Source organism: Staurois parvus, unplaced genomic scaffold (assembly GCF_062004578.1).
Source record: "Staurois parvus isolate SC_StPar_1 unplaced genomic scaffold, SC_StPar_1.0 ptg001036l, whole genome shotgun sequence".
In the NCBI taxonomy this organism is placed as follows: domain Eukaryota; kingdom Metazoa; phylum Chordata; class Amphibia; order Anura; family Ranidae; genus Staurois; species Staurois parvus.
In genome coordinates, this window is record NW_028318832.1 from 348260 (window position 1) to 366147 (window position 17888).

General features: G+C 44.7%; 1 pseudogene across 1 annotated transcript in view; it reads right to left on the reverse strand.

Annotated features, from left to right (window-relative positions):
* The window catches only part of LOC149441021 (NACHT, LRR and PYD domains-containing protein 3-like), a 49907-nt pseudogene extending 33745 nt beyond the window's left edge, over positions 1 to 16162 (reverse strand). Inside the window, exon 1 of the transcript XR_016307450.1 lies at positions 16035 to 16162. The product of XR_016307450.1 is annotated as an NACHT, LRR and PYD domains-containing protein 3-like (transcript). The remainder of the gene's footprint in view (positions 1 to 16034) is intronic.
* Between the last annotated feature and the right edge of the window lie 1726 nt (positions 16163 to 17888).

Consider the following 17888-nt stretch of genomic DNA (forward strand, 5'->3'; position numbering starts at 1 on the left):
CACTGCCCGAGGGCCCGGGGTCAGTAGGGGGCCCCATGAAATGCCCCTGGTACCTTTTATAGGCCTTTTTTGGGTGTGCTTTGAGTGTGTGCAAGGACACAGGGGCCCCATGAGCCCTTATTGCCCAGCGGCCCCATGACTTGTCTGGGGTTTGTCTTGAAAAAGGAGACTCTCTCTGAATTACTCTCGTTTGGTCTCTAATCCCTTTAGGTGGACTTACACACCTTCTTCTATAGTGGCCTGCACCACCACAATTGTAACAGATTACAGGGTTTTTGTAGTTTCCAGCTAGAGTGGGGTTTGTCTTGATCTGAGGCTGTCCCGCTTCACCCCCTTTGGAGGACATCAGCATGGCAATCATTTTCCTCAGCTCGCACACCTCTGCCCTCAATGAGGCTATTTCAGAGTGAGTATTTGTTATACTTGCTACCCCAACAGCTGAATATGGTCCAGAGTATTTATTTTTTTCTTCTAACCTTGCTTCCTCCTCTCTTACTATTCTGATCAGCTCAGGATATTTTAAGTTTCCATTGCCTGTCCGTGTCCTCAGCTGGATCATAATAGGGTCTAAGGGCTGTGATCCTTGTAGAACCTGCTGAACTCTGATCTTGTCTACTGTGTTGGAGTTGATACCTTTCTTTGTTAACAGCTGATGTATAATCTCATCCAGGCACATTATATACTCAGACAATTTCTCTCCTTTTGCCTGATAGGTGTGTTCAAGTTTGTACATAAGATCTGGGATCTTATCTGTCTTCCCAAAAACATCTTGTAAAACACTAAGGTAGTCCTGGCCAGTACAGTCTGGTTGGCTGAGCTTTAGGTTTCGCACTGCCCTTGAAGCTGCTCCCCTTAAACTTTCAGAGATTTGCTGTTTCTTTTGTGTCTCAGAGACATACCATTCATCTAACGCCTGTATGGCCTGTTCCATCCATTCCTCAAAATCATCTTCTCCCACTGGTGTAGGTTGCTTTCCAGAGAAGAATCGCAATTTGCGATATTCAGATCTATTATTCAATGGAATAGATTGTGACAGGAGTGACTTTTGGGGGTGGGGGGACCTCTGTATCATCTCCCCAAATCATTATGTTTAACCCACCCTGTGCCTGTTTAAGGGTACAGGGTGTACATGTGAATGTCCCAGTATTGTGCATTTGTGTGTTGTCCTTTGTCTAGGCCACATGGCTGTCCATTGTTTGTTTGCCATGTGCTACCCCCCATTGTGCTGTGCCTTGCTGGCCAGCCAACTATTATGGGATGTACTGTTTGTGTATTGGTGTGGGGGTTGGTCAATGTCCTTTGCCATGTGCTTCATCCCATTGTTCTGTGTCTTGGTGGGATGGGGAGGGGTGATGATGTATTTCCTGTTCTTGGTTGTGTTTCTCCGCCCTCTGTATATATCCTGTGTTTTGTGTTAAAATAACAGAGTTGGCTTCCTGTTTTAAGAAGAGCTGGGTGCTGTCTTTTTCCTGAGGGATTTCAGGGTGTGGTCCTAGATGGTGTTCGGACAGGGGAAGCTGTGTTATAACGGAAAAACTCAGTGCGGTCTGGGTTCCAGTTCCGTTACATAGATGTCAAACACTTCTCCACTAGATTCCCGAGGGTATTCAAAACCTCTAAGCCAACAATAGCTGGTGAAGAATCAGATTCAGACTGTGCAGTATTTGCACTAGGAGGTATATTTGACCCTTTGACAGGCTCCATCCTCACGTCTTTGAGATGAGCTAGGTATAGCTAAATAAGGTAGGTGGAGCTAAATATCCCAGACGAGCCCCCAAATGTAGCACACCCTTGGGTGATGCTTGGCTAGATATATAGGTTCAGCTCTTACCTGAATCTGGTGACATCTCTGACATCGCTCCAAAAACTGACTAGTATAACACTGACTAGGGTAGCATATGAGAGTGACATTGACACATGAAACAATAACTGTCATTGAGGTTTAGCAGCTTATTGACATTTGTTATAGCAGTGCTATCTAAAGCAGAAATGTCCACCTAACCACTGTCCAGTGGGATGAAACTTAAAGTCTCTCAACGTTGGGGCCCTTTAATCAATGGAAGAGCGCTCACTCTCTGAATGGGAGAGTATTTGTTATCCAGGGGTAGCAGGATAGCACAGTCTCCTTTAAGCAGAATCTTCCAGTGGACATTGCAATAGGAAAAAATAACACTTCAACAAATCTTCACCATACAGGTAAAATCCTGATGTACTGACACTTGCTCGGTATATTCAGAGCAGCAAGCTTCTGTGGGGACTTGGAACTAAACACATTCTTCAGCCACAGCACAAGTCTTGAGGAGACAAACCAGTAATATACAGAGACAGAGTTCTCTCATCAATCAGCAGCAGGAAAAGCTAATTCTGAGCAGCTTGGGCTTTCCAAGATCTGTGTCACTCTGAGAATTAGAGAGCAGGCTTTCTCATGACCATTCTCCAGAGATGAACAGCAAATGCAGCAATATCAAAATCCCCTTTCATCACAGAATACTCACTGTTTCTGGATTGTCCTCTAGATAGCATTAGACAGCAGTAGAAATCCTCTCTTTCAGCAGCTCCAACTTTGAGAGACACATGCACTTTAGTGGCTGTAATCCTGAGTGTCAGGCAGGACAATCCTTAATTTGTACACTGTCCTCCTGCAACAATTCCTCTGCTACTCACTCCCAGCCCAGCCCATGGGCTCTAGCAGCACAGAGAGTGAGACTCTGACTTTACACCAGGAGCCCTCGCTCCATGCGGTCCCCTGAAAATGTCTCCTTTCCCACATGTGCTTCTTCTTCCTTTTTTCCTCTCTCCTTTTCCTCCACAGCCAATCAAAAGTTCAGCTGCAACAGTGCTGCTATGGGTGGATCCTTCTCAGCTGTAGCAACAACCAATCAGAGCACAGTCCTGCTTTTCCTGTTTGTCACTCACAACGAGAGAAAAGAAAAAAAATGCTTTGCAACTGCTGTTTAAGATTTAAAGCAAACTGCACATCTCTACAACTGTACTAATGTCACTGACTGGGAAGGGGTTAACAGCAAGGGCCAATCAAAGGGGTTTCCTGTGTGCCTATCAGGTGTAATGTGTGTCCTATGTGCTGCTTTCACTTACAGATCTGCCTGTAACAGCCACACTGCTGATCTGTGCACAGAGTTATGTGCGTTCGTAACCATAGAACTCTGTGCTGTGATTGGCTACAGCCAGACCTGCTGACAAAATCCCATTGTAGCCACTGACAACCCAGAACAGGCTGGATGACATACATGTACGAGATCCAGCCTGCTGGTGCGGAGCTCCCCCAGTAAATGTACTGTGGGTAGGCAGAAACCAGTGAAGATGATAATACATGAAGGTTACCACCTCATCCCGGCACCCAACCCGGACACATCATTATTACACGGGTTCTGAGGATCATTTCATTCAGATAAGGTGCTAGGTGATTTTAATTACTGCCTTAATCAGCCACAGAACCTGTGTAATTCATATGTGTTCAGTACCACTTCCCCTCCCCCACCCTATAGCACAAATACTGCTGCAGGGCAGCAGGGCTGTGCAAAATCATGTGTATATATGTGATTTTGCATTTACAGGTATGGGGTGCATGCATGTGCATGTGCTTTCCTACCCGTGCCACCATTGGTGGCTACGGCTGTCTATCACCAGGTCCCTTCCTGAATATTCCCTGCTGGCTGCAATCACTGAGGAACACTGACAGGGTAGAGGTCTGTATGTAAACAATACAAATCTCTCCACTGTCAGCTCCAGCATGCTGCTTTGTTTGCTCTGCATAGAATGTCTCCCTAGTAAAACACACACAGCACAGAGTTAACCCTTTGATCGCCCCAGATGTTAACCCCTTCCTGCCCAGAGCCATTAGTACAGTGTCAGTGCTTTTCATTAGCATTGATCACTGTATTGGTGTCACTGGGATGTCAGTGGAAGCTGGTCAGTGTCAAAATGCCCGCTGCAGTCCCGCTATAAGTCACTGATCACCACCATTACTAGTATAAACTTTTTTTTGTAAATCCCACTCTCTATACCGCCATTTGTAGACACTATAACTTTCAAGTAAACCAATTATTTTACACGTATTGGGATTTTTTAGCAAAGACACGGAGCAGAGTACATTTTGGTCATTTGATGTTTAAATTTTTTTTACTGGATATGTTTTACAGCAAAAAGTCCAAAATATTGTTGTTTTTTTTTCAAAATTGTTGGTCTTTTTTTGTTTCGAGCACAAAAAGTAAAAAAAGTATAGTCAAGCAAATACCACCAAAAGAAAGCTCTATTTGTGGGAAAAAAGGGCATACATTTTATTTGGGTGCAGCGTTGCATGACCACACAATTGTCAGCTAAATTAATTCAGATTCAGGAATTCCTTGTCAGGAAGGGGAGGTTATCCTCAGGAGGGGGAGGGGTTAAAGGGATGAGGAGACAACCCTATAATACACTAAACATTAATATAAAAAATAATAACACATACACCCTAGGAATATACAGTATCTCCCAGAAGTGAGTCAGCCCCTCCCCCGGACTGAATACAATATATATATTGTGACAGTAGGAAAGGCTAGGTGATCGATGGATGCTATGTGTCACCTCGCATGTGGGCATATCTGGGAGAATAAGATGAAGCCCTCTCCAGGTTTTCTGGGCCACTATGGTAGAGGTGGTTCTGGACCAGATTTTGTGGTCCACTGATGACCACCAGCAGGTGGTATAAATCAGGCAGGGCTGGAGCAAGAAGTGGCTCATGGCTTGGGACTCAGAGAGTCATATCTGAGGGAGCTGTGACTGAAAGTGTGTGTTATAAAAACAAGGAAAAGGTTTGCTTACTGCTTCATTTTTGCTGGTGACAGGGAGAAGCCCTTCACCAGAGAGATAGATATCTTCGGTGTTTAGTTACTGTGTGGATGGCGAGGATTTATTTTCTGTTTTGTTTTGATTCGTGCAACCTTTTGAATAACAACTGACAGCAAGTCAGATTTTACCCACTTGAGCTCCAGAGGATTTACCCCCCTTAATGACCACGCCTCTTTTTGCTACTCGCCGCTGCAGTAATTCAACTAATAATTGCGCGGTCATGCAATGCTGCACCCAAACAAAATTTACGTCCTTTGTTTCACACAAATAGAGCTTTCTTTCGGTGTAATTTGATCACCTGTGCGCTTTTTATTTTTCACGCTATAAACAAAAAAAGGCCAAAAATTTGGAAGAAAAACAATATTTTTTACTTTCAGCTATAAAAAATATATAGTAAACTCAAAGTTGGTTATAAATTTAGGCCAAAATGTATTCTGCTCCATGTTTTTGGTAAAAAAAAATCCCAATAAGTGTATATTGATTGCTTTGTGTGAAGTTATAGCGTCTACAAACTATGGTATAGATACTGCAATTTACGCCATTTTTCTGCTATACAGCGCTGCACTAGTTTAATGGACAATTGCGCGGTCATGCAATACGGTACATAAATTAAATTTACATCCTTTTTTTCCCCACAAATTGAGCTTTCTTTCGGTGGTATTTGATCGCCTGTGCGGTTTTTATTTTTTGCGCTATAAAAAAAAAGGCTGACAATTTTGAGGAAAAAAAAAAATATTTTGGACTTTTTGCTATAAAACATGTCCAGTACAAAAAAAAATGCAAAAATCAAATTTAGTCATAACTTTCTGCCAAAATGCATTCTGCGACATGTCTTTGCTAAAAAAAACCCAATACGTGTAAATTAATTGGTTTACGTGAAAGTTATAGTGTTTACAAATGGCGGGAAAGATACTGGGATTTTTAGTTTTTTTTTTATACTAATAATGGCGGCGATCAGCGGATTATGGCTGCGATCAGGGACTTATGGCAGCGACCAGCGACTTATGGCAGTGGCCAGCGACTTATGGCGGGACTGCGGGACTGCGACGGGCATTCTGACATTGGGGGGTACTGATTTGGGGTCACTGACATCCCCAAAAACACTAATACAGTGATCAGTGCAAAAAAAAAAAACTGACACTGTACTAATGGCAATGGGAAGGAAGGGGCTAACTTTATTTTTCAGGGAAGGGTTATAGGAGTGAGGGGAGTGTTTTACTAGGGGGCGGGGTGGGGTGTGTACTCCACGGGACAAGGCTGATCGAGAAAGAGAAACTGTTCTTTCTCGATCAGCTCATCCTCGAGCTTACAGGGAAGTGACAGACAGCACAGCTACTGCAGCTGTGCTCTCTGTCACTGTTTGCCACCGATCGGCGGGAAACAGCCGCTAAGGAGCAGCTGTGGCCCAGCGACTGACATCCGCGGCGGTGATCCGCGGGACAGATAGGGTGGCGGCGCGCCTAGCGCGCCCCCTATTTGTTTACAAAACACACGTTTTAAAACGTGGTTTTGCCTGCGAGTGTCGCCCTGCCGCCGTATATGTACAGTGGCTGGGCGGCATGCGATTAAGAAAGCCCTGCTGAGTGGACTACCTTTTTCCCCGGGAAGGTGATTCCCCCACCTGAGCTAACCCCACATATGGTGGATTTGGCAGGCAACTTCCTGAGCAAGTGGGAAGATGGAGGATGTGATAAGAGCCTTGCAGCAGGACACTGCAACCCAGCAGAAAACCAATTGCCAGTTTGCACAGGCCCAACAAGCAGACCAAGAGATCCTTAAGGAGGTGGCCCAACACCTGGTGCAATTAAAGAAGGAGTCTGCAGGGCTGCTGCCAGTGGAACAGAAAATGGTCCTGGCCAGCTATTTTCTGCAAAAGTTGATGACTGCAGATGATGTGGAGGCCTACCTCACAACTTTTGAAAGAGTTGCTGTTTGGGAAGGATGGCAAAAAGAGCATTGGGCTTGACTGCTTGCACCATTTTTGACAGGTGAACCCCAAAAAACCTATTATGACCTGGAACCAGATGCTGCCCAGGATTATGAGAAGCTGAAGGCTGAGGTCCTTGCATGCCTGGGCATCATTAATGCAGTCCGGGCTCAACGGGTGCATCAGTGGCATTATAGTACTGAAAAGCCACCCCGCTCCCAGATGTTGGACTTGATACATCTCACCAGGAAGTGGCTCCAGCCAGAGGTATTGTCAGCCCCTCAGGTTGTGGATCGTGTGGTCATGGACTGATATTTACTCGCGCTCCTTGCCACTTTGAGGAAGTGGGTCGGCCATGGAGACCTAAGGTCTGAAAACAAGCTGGTGGACTGGTGGAGAGATATACAGCCACTGAGGACTTGTTGCAGTCATCCGTGCCCCACCCCAATGTTGCTAGGGGTGAAAAACTGCCCAGAGGATCCGGTAAGACTGTTCCAGGGGTCAAAGGCTCAGGGAAATGTTACAGGACTATTGCTCCAGAAAATGAGACTGTGGGCTCAGGACCTGGGGACTGTTCAAATAGGTCAGGAAGGTGTCAAGGTCCTACCTTTCCTCAGGGCTTGTGCTGCTCCATGTGCTGGCATCCATCTTAGGTGTCTTCAAAGCATTGTGGGATCCTTTATGCTTTCAGACCTCTGCGGCTCCTCCTCCAGGAGGTGGTGGCTTATCACATTTAAGCCTGCTGTCTGAAGCTGCTCATTGCATTTGTGTCCTGTCTGTTGCACTGCAACAAGCTCCTGTTAGTTTCTCATTGCTCTCCTAGATACTGGCTCGGTTTTGGCAAGACTCCTTCCTGGCTTCTGACCCCGGCTCTGGCGATCATCCTTCCTGTATATATATAAAAATGCAGCGCTTGAAAAAAGTGAATATAAAACACAGTTCAGTGAAAAAAAGGTGCTCCGTATATCCTAGTGCAGATGGTAAGGGTTTACACTAACCAGATAGCGTAAAATAATACGCATGTATATATGTATCCTGTGGAGTCCCCTTCTCCCCTCAGATCTGGTCAGATAAATAGCCAGGAAAGGTAGAAATGGTCAGATGAATAGCCAGGAAGGTAGATATCCTACGCCCTCTTGTGGTGAAACAGCAATCCAGCAGATCAAACGGAATAAACCTTCCTTCTCAAGAGTTGATAAGGAAATCCTTTGGGGCTGTGAAAGATGAGGAAGCTCCTCACAGGGGACACAGGATAATACTCATAGTGTAGTAGGTAAGGTTTTTAATAAGTAAAGCATCAATACACAATGAACATAGGGTACAGACAGGTGTAGGTGAATACACTGACCCCCTGGATTTAAAGATGGCCGCCGGGCCTCCTCGTGGCACCGGCGGCTTAGTGTCAACGGCGTCCTAGGTCCACCTAGGACGCCGTTGACACTAAGCCGCCGGTGCCACGAGGAGGCCCGGCGGCCATCTTTAAATCCAGGGGGTCAGTGTATTCACCTACACCTGTCTGTACCCTATGTTCATTGTGTATTGATGCTTTACTTATTAAAAACCTTACCTACTACACTATGAGTATCATCCTGTGTCCCCTGTGAGGAGCTTCCTCATCTTTCACAGCCCCAAAGGATTTCCTTATCAACTCTTGAGAAGGAAGGTTTATTCCGTTTGATCTGCTGGATTGCTGTTTCACCACAAGAGGGCGTAGGATATCTACCTTCCTGGCTATTCATCTGACCATTTCTACCTTTCCTGGCTATTTATCTGACCAGATCTGAGGGGAGAAGGGGACTCCACAGGATACATATATACATGCGTATTATTTTACGCTATCTGGTTAGTGTAAACCCTTACCATCTGCACTAGGATATACGGAGCACCTTTTTTTCACTGAACTGTGTTTTATATTCACTTTTTTCAAGCGCTGCATTTTTATATATATACAATTTGTGGGACTTTATATGCGTTTTTCCTGTATGTTCAGCTGCTGCCAATACTGATGAGCGCTTACTGTATATTTTATTCTAGATCATCCTTCCTGGCTTCAGACCCCAGCTCTGGCGATCATCCTTCCTGGCTTCTGACCCAGGCTCTGGCGATCATTCTTCCTGGCTTCAGACCCCGGATCTGGCGATCATCCTTCCTGGCTTTAGACCCCGGCTCTGGCGATCATCCTTCCTGGCTTCTGACCCAGGCTCTGGCGATCATTCTTCCTGGCCTCTGACCCCGGCTCTGGCGACCACTCTTCCTGGCTTCTGACCCAGGCTCTGGCGATCATTCTTCCTGGCTACTGTTCTACCAAGTCATCAGCTGTTGCTGTTGGACTTGCATATACTCTGTCTTGTTTTGTACAATAAACCTACCTTTAATTGCACCTCCTTGTGTGTCTGGCTCCTCGCTCCCTGACAGAAGGTCCCTGAGGCCGTTTATAGGTCTGGGTGCAGAACATATAAAGTGTTATCGTCATGCGTTAGGTCATATTGCTGCAAACTGTTCCCTAAATGATGAACCTATGCAGTGTGGAAATGCTTACTTAGAAAAAAGCATGTCTTTTTTTACACAGGTGGTATCTATTGCAGCATGTCAGGAACGCATGAAAAAGCAAATGTGTGTGATTGCAATTGATGAAAAGCCAGTAACTGCTCTGCTAGACTCTGGTAGAGTGGTGACCTTCGATAAAGGTGATTTTGTAAACCCTGCAAGGTTACACCCTAGCACTATTGGGGTTATTTGTAGTCATGGTGATACATGTAATTACCAGACTGCTATGGTTGAAATTGATACTCCCTTGGGCCCTATGACACATTCAGTGGGAGTGGTGCCCTCACTGATCCATGAAGCCATAGTGGGGAGAGATTTTCCCCATTTCTGGAGGTTGTGGGACAAGGAGAGGAGTCAGGAGGACCGAGCTCCCCCTGCTGGGGAAACACCTGAACTCACTCCTGACCCCTTTGACTGTAAAGTGGAAGTGGAAACTGTTTGTGTGTCTGAGGAAGGAATAGATCCTTTTCCTTTCTCTGTAATGGCTGGGGAGCAGGAGGAGCTGGATTCCAACCCAGACATTGAGGATATGGAACAAGAGATTATCTCTGGCTCTAATGAGAGTGGACAGAATGTGGTTCCTGACCTAGAGGTAAGAAAAGAGGATTTTTGTACGGTTTAGACATTATTGGCGGTGTTGAGTTATTTTGAGGGGACAGCAAATTTCCATGTTATACAATCTGTACACTGACTACGTCACATTGTAGCAAAGTGTCATTTCTTCAGTGTTGTCACATGAAAAGATAGAATCAAATATTTACAAAAATGTGAGGGGTGAACTCAATTCTGTGAGATACTTTTTATAGGAATGGGAATGCTTAGCACTTCCATAGATTGCAACACTACTTATACGGCTGATGCTATACTGTTATGTGACCACAAGATGGCAGCACCCATAGCCGTCTATTAGATCAGGGGTCCTCAAACTATGGCCCACGGGCCACATGCACAGGTGTTTTGTAATATTTGGCATCCCCCTGCGTACTTTCATGGTGGCATCCCCTGCATACTTTCACTTTCATTCCACCAGCACCGCTCTGACTGGCTCTGCTTCTCCCTCCCTCAGCTCTGCCTCGGTTCCATCCCCAGTGATAGTACTGTGTGCTGGGGATGTAGATCCGGCTGGTGCGGCAAGTAAATGATAGAGGGGTGTAGTCTGTGATCTCTAGAGGGGCTGCCTGCAGTTCTCCCGCACTGGGCAGTGACAGCCGAGGAGAAGGACACTGATCAGACTGCATTGAATTGATGGACACTGGTGAGGCTGCATTAATGGACACTGATCAAACTGCATTGATGGGCACTGGTGAGGCTGCATTGATGGGCACTGATCAGACTGCATTGATGGGCACTGGTGAGGCTGCATTGATGGGCACTGACCAGACTGTATTGATGGGCACTGGTGAGGCTGCATTGATGGGCACTGACCAGACTGCATTGATGGGCACTGGTGAGGCTCCATTGATGGGCACTGGTGAGGCTCCATTAATGGACACTGATCATACTGCATTGATGGGCACTGGTGAGGCTGCATTGATGGGCACTGATCAGACTGCATTGATGGGCACTGGTGAGGCTGCATTGATGGGCACTGACCAGACTGCATTGATGGGCACTGCTGAGGCTCCATTGATGGGCACTGGTGAGGCTCCATTGATGGGCACTGGTGAGGCTGCATTGATGGGCACTGGTGAGGCTGCATTGATGGGCACTGGTGAGGATATATATATATATATATATATATACACATACAGTCAGGTCCATAAATATTGGGACATCGACACAATTCTAACATTTTTGGCTCTATACACCACAATGGATTTGAAATGAAACGAACAAGATGTGCTTTAACTGCAGACTGTCAGCTTTAATTTGAGGGTATTTACATCCAAATCAGGTGAACGGTGTAGGAATTACAACAGTTTGCATATGTGCCTCCCACTTGTTAAGGGACCAAAAGTAATGGGACAATTGACTTCTCAGCTGTTCCATGGCCAGGTGTGAGTTATTCCCTCATTATCCCAATTACAATGAGCCGATACAAGGTCCAGAGTTCATTTCAAGTGTGCTTTTTGCATTTGGAATCTGTTGCTGTCAACTCTCAAGATGAGATCCAAAGAGCTGTCACTATCAGTGAAGCAAGCCATCATTAGGCTGAAAAAACAAAACAAACCCATCAGAGAGATAGCAAAAACATTAGGCGTGGCCAAAACAACTGTTTGGAACATTCTTAAAAAGAAGGAACGCACCGGTGAGCTCAGCAACACCAAAAGACCCGGAAGACCACGGAAAAACACTGTGGTGGGTGACCGAAGAATTCTTTCCCTGGTGAAGAAAACACCCTTCACAACAGTTGGCCAGATCAAGAACACCCTCCAGGAGGTAGGTGTATGTGTGTCAAAGTCACCAATCAAGAGAAGACTTCACCAGAGTGAATACAGAGGGTTCACCACAAGATGTAAATCATTGGTAAGCCTCAAAAACGGGAAGGCCAGATTAGAGTTTGCCAAACGACATGTAAAAAAGCCTTCACAGTTCTGGAACAACATCCTATGGACAGAGGAGACCGACATCAACTTGTACCAGAGTGATGGGAAGAGAAGAGTATGGAGAAGGAACTGCTCATGATCCTAAGCAGACCACCTCATCAGTGAAGCATGGTGGTGGTAGTGTCATGGCGTGGGCATGTATGGCTGTATATTTATTGATGATGTGACTGCTGAAAAAAGCAGCAGGATGAATTCTAAAGTGTTTTGGGCAATATTATCTGCTCATAATCAGTCAAATGCTTCACAACTCATTGGACGCTTCACAGTGCAGATGGACAATGACCCAAAGCAGACTGCAAAAGCAACCAAAGAGTTTTTTAAGGGAAAGAAGTGGAATGTTCTGCAATGGCCAAGTCAATCACCTGACCTGAATCCGATTGAGCATTTCACTTGCTGAAGACAAAACTGAAGGAAAAATGCCCCAAGAACAAGCAGGAACTGAAGACAGTTGCAGTAGAGGCCTGGCAGAGCATCACCAGGGATGACACCCAGCGTCTGGTGATGTCTATGCGTTCCACACTTCAGGCTGTCATTGACTGCAAAGGATTTGCAACCAAGTATTAAAAAGTGAAAGTTTGATTTATGATTATCATTCTGTCCCATTACTTTTGGTCTCTTAACAAGTGGGAGGCACATATGCAAACTGTTGTAATTCCTACACCGTTCACCTGATTTGGATGTAAATACCCTCAAATTAAAGCTGACAGTCTGCAGTTAAAGCACATCTTGTTCGTTTCATTTCAAATCCATGGTGGTGGTGTATAGAGCCAAAAATGTTAGAATTGTGTCAATGTCCCAATATTTATGGACCTGACTGTAGGTATTTTACTAATAGCAATTTGGAATCCCTAAGAAACAACAATGTCAAGAAAAATACAAATTGACTCTGAGTGTGTCCGTTTTGTTTTTTCACTTCAAAATAAGATATGTGCAGTGTGCATAGCAATTTGTTCAAAGTTTTTTTTTTGAAGATATAGTCCAGCCCTCCAATGGTCTGAGGGACAGTGAACTGGCCCCCTGTTTAAAAAGTTTGAGGACCCCTGTATTAGATGGAGTGTAGAGACATCTCAAATAGTAACAATTATTATTACATGTCCTTATATATCTCCGTCCATTTTTATATATATATACAGTTGCAAGAAAAAGTATGTGAACCCCTTGGGATTATGTGGAGTTTTGCATGAATTGGGCATAAAATGTGCTCTGAACGTCATCTAAGTCACAACAATAGAAGAACACAGTCTGCTGAACATAATACTACACAAACATTAGATGTTGCCATGGTTTAATTGCACATAACATGTAAACATTCACAGTGCAGGGAGGAAAAAGTATGTGAACCTTTGGACTTAATAACTGGTTGACCCTCCTTTGGCAGCAATAACCTCAACCAAACGTTTCCTGTAGTTGCAGATCAGACCTGCACAACGATCTGGAGTCATTTTGGACCACTCCTCTTCACAAAACTGTTTCAGTGTAGCAATATTCTTGGGATGTCTGGTGTGAATCGCTCTCTTAAGGTCATGCCACAGCATTTCAATGGGGTTGAGGTCAGGACTCTGACTGGGCCACTCCAGAAGGCGTAATCTGTGCTGTTGCAGCCATTGTTTTGTTGAATTACTTGTATGCTTTGGGTCATTGTCCTGTTGCATCACCCATCCTCTGCGGAGCTTCAGTTGGCGGACAGATGGTCGTACGTTTTCCTGCACAATGTCTTGATAAACTCTGGAATTCATTTTCCCATCAATGACAACAATCCGTCCAGCCCTGAGGCAGCAAAGCAGCCCCAAACCATGATGCTCCCTCCGCCATGTTTCACAGTGGGGATGAGGTTTTGATGTTGGTGTGCTGTGCCTTTTTTTCTCCACACATAGTGTTGTGTGTTCTTCCCAAACAACTCAATCTTGGTTTCATCTGTCCGCAGTATATTCTGCCAGTAGTGCTGTGGAACATCCAGGTGCTCTTTTGCAAACTTCAAACGTGCTGCAATCTTCTTTTTGGCCAGCAATGGCTTCCTCCGTGGTGTCCTCCCATGTACTCCATTCTTGTTTAATGTTTTCCTTATTGTAGATGTGTCAACAAAAATGTTAGCATGTGCCAGAGATTTCTGTAGGTCTTTAGCTGACACTCTGGGATTCTTCTTTACCTCATGCAGCATTCTGCGCTGGGCTCTTGCAGTCATTTTTACAGGATGACCGCGCCTAGGGAGAGTAGCAACAGTGCTAAACTTTCTCCATTTCTAGACAGTCTGTCTTACCGTGGACACATGAACATCAAGGCTCAAGGAGATACTTTTGTAACCCTTTCCAGCTTCATGCAAGTCAACAATTCTTGATGGTAGGTCTTCTGAGAGCTCTTTTCTGCGAGGCATGGTTCACATCAGACAGTGCTTCTTGAAACCAGTAAACCCAAAACAGGTGTCAGCAACACATCCAATATCATCACACTGATTGGAGTCAAGGTTGGCTCACTCCTGGCTCCAATTAGCTCTGGGAGAAGTCATTAAGCTAGGGCCTCACATACTTTTTCCTCCCTGCACTGTGAATGTTTACATGTTATGTGCAATTAAACCATGGCAACATCTAATGTTTGTGTAGTATTATGTTCAGCAGACTGTGTTCTTCTATTGTTGTGACTTAGATGACATTCAGAGCACATTTTATGCCCAATTCATGCAAAACTCCACGTAATCCCAAGGGGTTCACATACTTTTTCTTGCAACTGTATATATATTGTACATGCACATCAGTCCCTAATAAATATATACCCACACACATATATATGCAGTATATCTATATATCCATTTATATATGTTAGATACATATAAAATAAGTTAATAAAAAATGTAACACAAAATACATGCATATATAAATAAAATAGTAAAAAGTGATTTATAAAAGAATCAAATCAAAATGCTATCTCTACTCCCTAATGTGTGACTACACAAGTGGGCTGATTGAGGCATGGTGTCTATAAGGGTTACATTATGCTACATGAATCCCTCCCATTGTATCTAATCATCTGAAAGGAAACAATTAATATCAAATTCAATGTTCAGTCTGGTTGGGCCAAAGTGCCAAGCTCATAAATCCATCCTGATTTGCTGTGGCTCAGGACTCACACTTTATTAGTCCCTCTCCAATGGTTTTTGTAACTTTCAATCCCCCAGAATTGTAATTGGGAAGGATCCTTATTGTGACATAAAGCCAAGTGTTTTCACACCCTGTGTTGTGTATACACCTTTATGACATTTTGTGTGTTCTTTTATCCTTTCCTTTATCTCTTCGTTCTGCCTACATATTGTTATGAAGATGGGCATTGAAGTACATCTACTGCGCCTTCTGTTCTGCAGGAAATAAACTTCCTGATGTTATACTGTTTATAGTTGTTGTTGGTATGAACGTGTCTTTTCTTTACATTATGCTTTGTTTCGGTGCAAAACACCTTCTACAGGGAAACATCCTTCACCTTCAAAAATGATTCTGTATGCTCTGGTGGATCCACTATGTTTTTCACTATTTTATCTCTTAGACCCGGTCACACTGGGTGCAATCTGGCATATGAATGCATGCCATGTGACTTGCAAATCACATGCCAATCACCCTATTGTCCGCAATTACATCGGTCATATCATTGTGGTTCTGACTTTGTCAGAGTCTCACCAATTTCTAAGGTGCTGCTTGCTTTACTTTTGCTGCAAATTGCATAGACACCTGTGTCAGATATCTTGCAAATCGCACCTCAAATCGGCATGACGTCCTTTGAAATCGTGTGACTTCACTGTAGTCAGGATCAGTGTGACCGGGTGTCATTGTTGGTACGCTTTGGTAAGAAAATAAAAACTATTGAGTTTGAAAAACCGCTGTGCAAATACCATGTGACATAAATTGCAACAATCGCCATTTCCTTCTCTAGGGTCTTTGCTAAAAAAATATATATATAACGTTTGGGGGTTGTAAGTAATTTTCCAGCAAAAATAGATTTAAAATCTCCCAGAAAATGGCGGGTCTTCCAGTGGTTATAGTCATTCCGGACCACATCATGAACCCAGCACTCCTGCCGCCACAAGTAATCGTCCGGACGGGGATACATCCTCCGATAATTCTATAAACACAGCTGAGCGCTGGATATAGAGCGGGATAACAATCAGCTGTCAGCAGACTTACCTAGATGGTCATGTCGGGGTTAATGGAGTCGGCCGGTCTGTGTCACCGATCACTGGTGCTGCAGCAGTCGCTGTAATCCCCGCAGTGCTCAGGGTAAAGGATCCTTCTCCTGGATGAACCATGGAAGAATGTTCACGAAAAACAGAAGAAGGAAACTTTATTCTCTACAAGTTATGCTTTTTTTGGGCAGCATTGTGACTCCGCCCCTTTTACAATGACGCACGTAGAGTTGTCAACCTGTTGCAACTTTTTCAAAAGAAAAAACATTTCCAGTCAGGGCACATTTTTTACTGACAACCTGAAATATGACTGAAACACCTATTAGAAATGAAGACAATTGACATTTAAAGGATAATTTTGCCTTTGCAGAAAAAATAATAAATGCTGATAGTTTTGCTGCAGGAGCCTGGAAAGCATTGCACCTGCAATCATCACGGGTCCAATGTGGGCTCCTGCAGACATGTCCTTCACCTACCTGCCCTTACCTCTGTACAGGCTTTTCATTTGTGTAGCACTACCCCCTCGGGGGCTGCTGTTGAATTTGGGTTCCTCTATAGTCCTGCACTGTCAGTCCTTTAACATTTCCACACATTGTTCACCCTCAGACAAGAATTCAGCCTTTGAGCGTTGGTTTTGGTTGTTTAATTTAGGGGATTAACTTGGATTGGGTATAGGAGTGTATAGGATGACCAACGGTAACCAGAATCTTGAGGACAAACTTCCTGAACTACTCACCACTTCTCCTTTAAAGACACTCAGTCACCATTGTAGAGCTACCCAGCACCTCCAGTTGAAGTACCCCAGACCCAGATGAACTCCTCTTCTACCCAGCAGTCTGTAGGCAATCTTTCCTTATCGGAATCTGGAAGCCCCCTTTGACAAGGGTACCCCCAGATCCTGCCCCCCAAGTGAATGAGTATGGGGTACATGGTACCTCTACACATTCACAAGAAACAAAAAGTGTAGTATGAAAAAAGACAAGACACAGTCTTTGACAAGTTCTTCATTAAAAGAAAAAACTAAAAGAATGTCCCCTGCAGTAGATCCAATCACGATGCCTGCCGTCAACGCTGTCCCAAAAAAAGAATTAAAAAAAAGGCCTGACTTCCAACGATGGCTTCCAGCCATCTGCCTGTTCCGGTGGTTTGACAGTTCTTAAATATGTAAAGGGCAGGGTCATCCAGGGACCTCACGCATATGACCCCACCCTATGGGGTGGGGTCATTAGGGTGATGCCCCCGGGTGGCCCCGCCCCTTACATATTTAAGAACTGTCAAACCACCAGAGCAGCCAGACGGCTGGAAGCCATCGTCGGAAGCTGAGACTTTTTCTTTAATTTTTTTATTCGGGTCGGTGGCAGCGGTGGGCATTGTGATTGATGTTGGATCTACTCCTTGTTAAAGGGGGCTTCCAGATTATGATAAGCCCCCCGCCCGCAGACCCCCACAACCACTGGCCAGGATTGTGAGGAAGAGGCCCTTGTCCCCATCAACATGGGGACAAGGTGCTTTGGGGGGCCCCCCTGCCCCAAAGCACCCTTCCATGTTGAAGGCATGTGGCCTGGTATGGTTCAGGAGAGGGGGGTGCTCGCTTGTTCTCCCCCCTTTTCTGATCTGCCGGGCTGCATGCTCGGATAAAGGACTGGTATGGATGGGAGGGGCGACCGCCACATCATTTTTTTTTTTTAATTTTGGCACGGGAGTTCCCCTCAAAATCCATACCAGACCTGAAGGGCTTGGTATGTATGGGAGGGGGGACCCCACACCATTTTTTAAATATTTTTTTTAATTGCCGGCAATTCTTTTACATTCAGCTGTCAGTGAGGAACCCCACTGACAGGTGAAACATTACCAC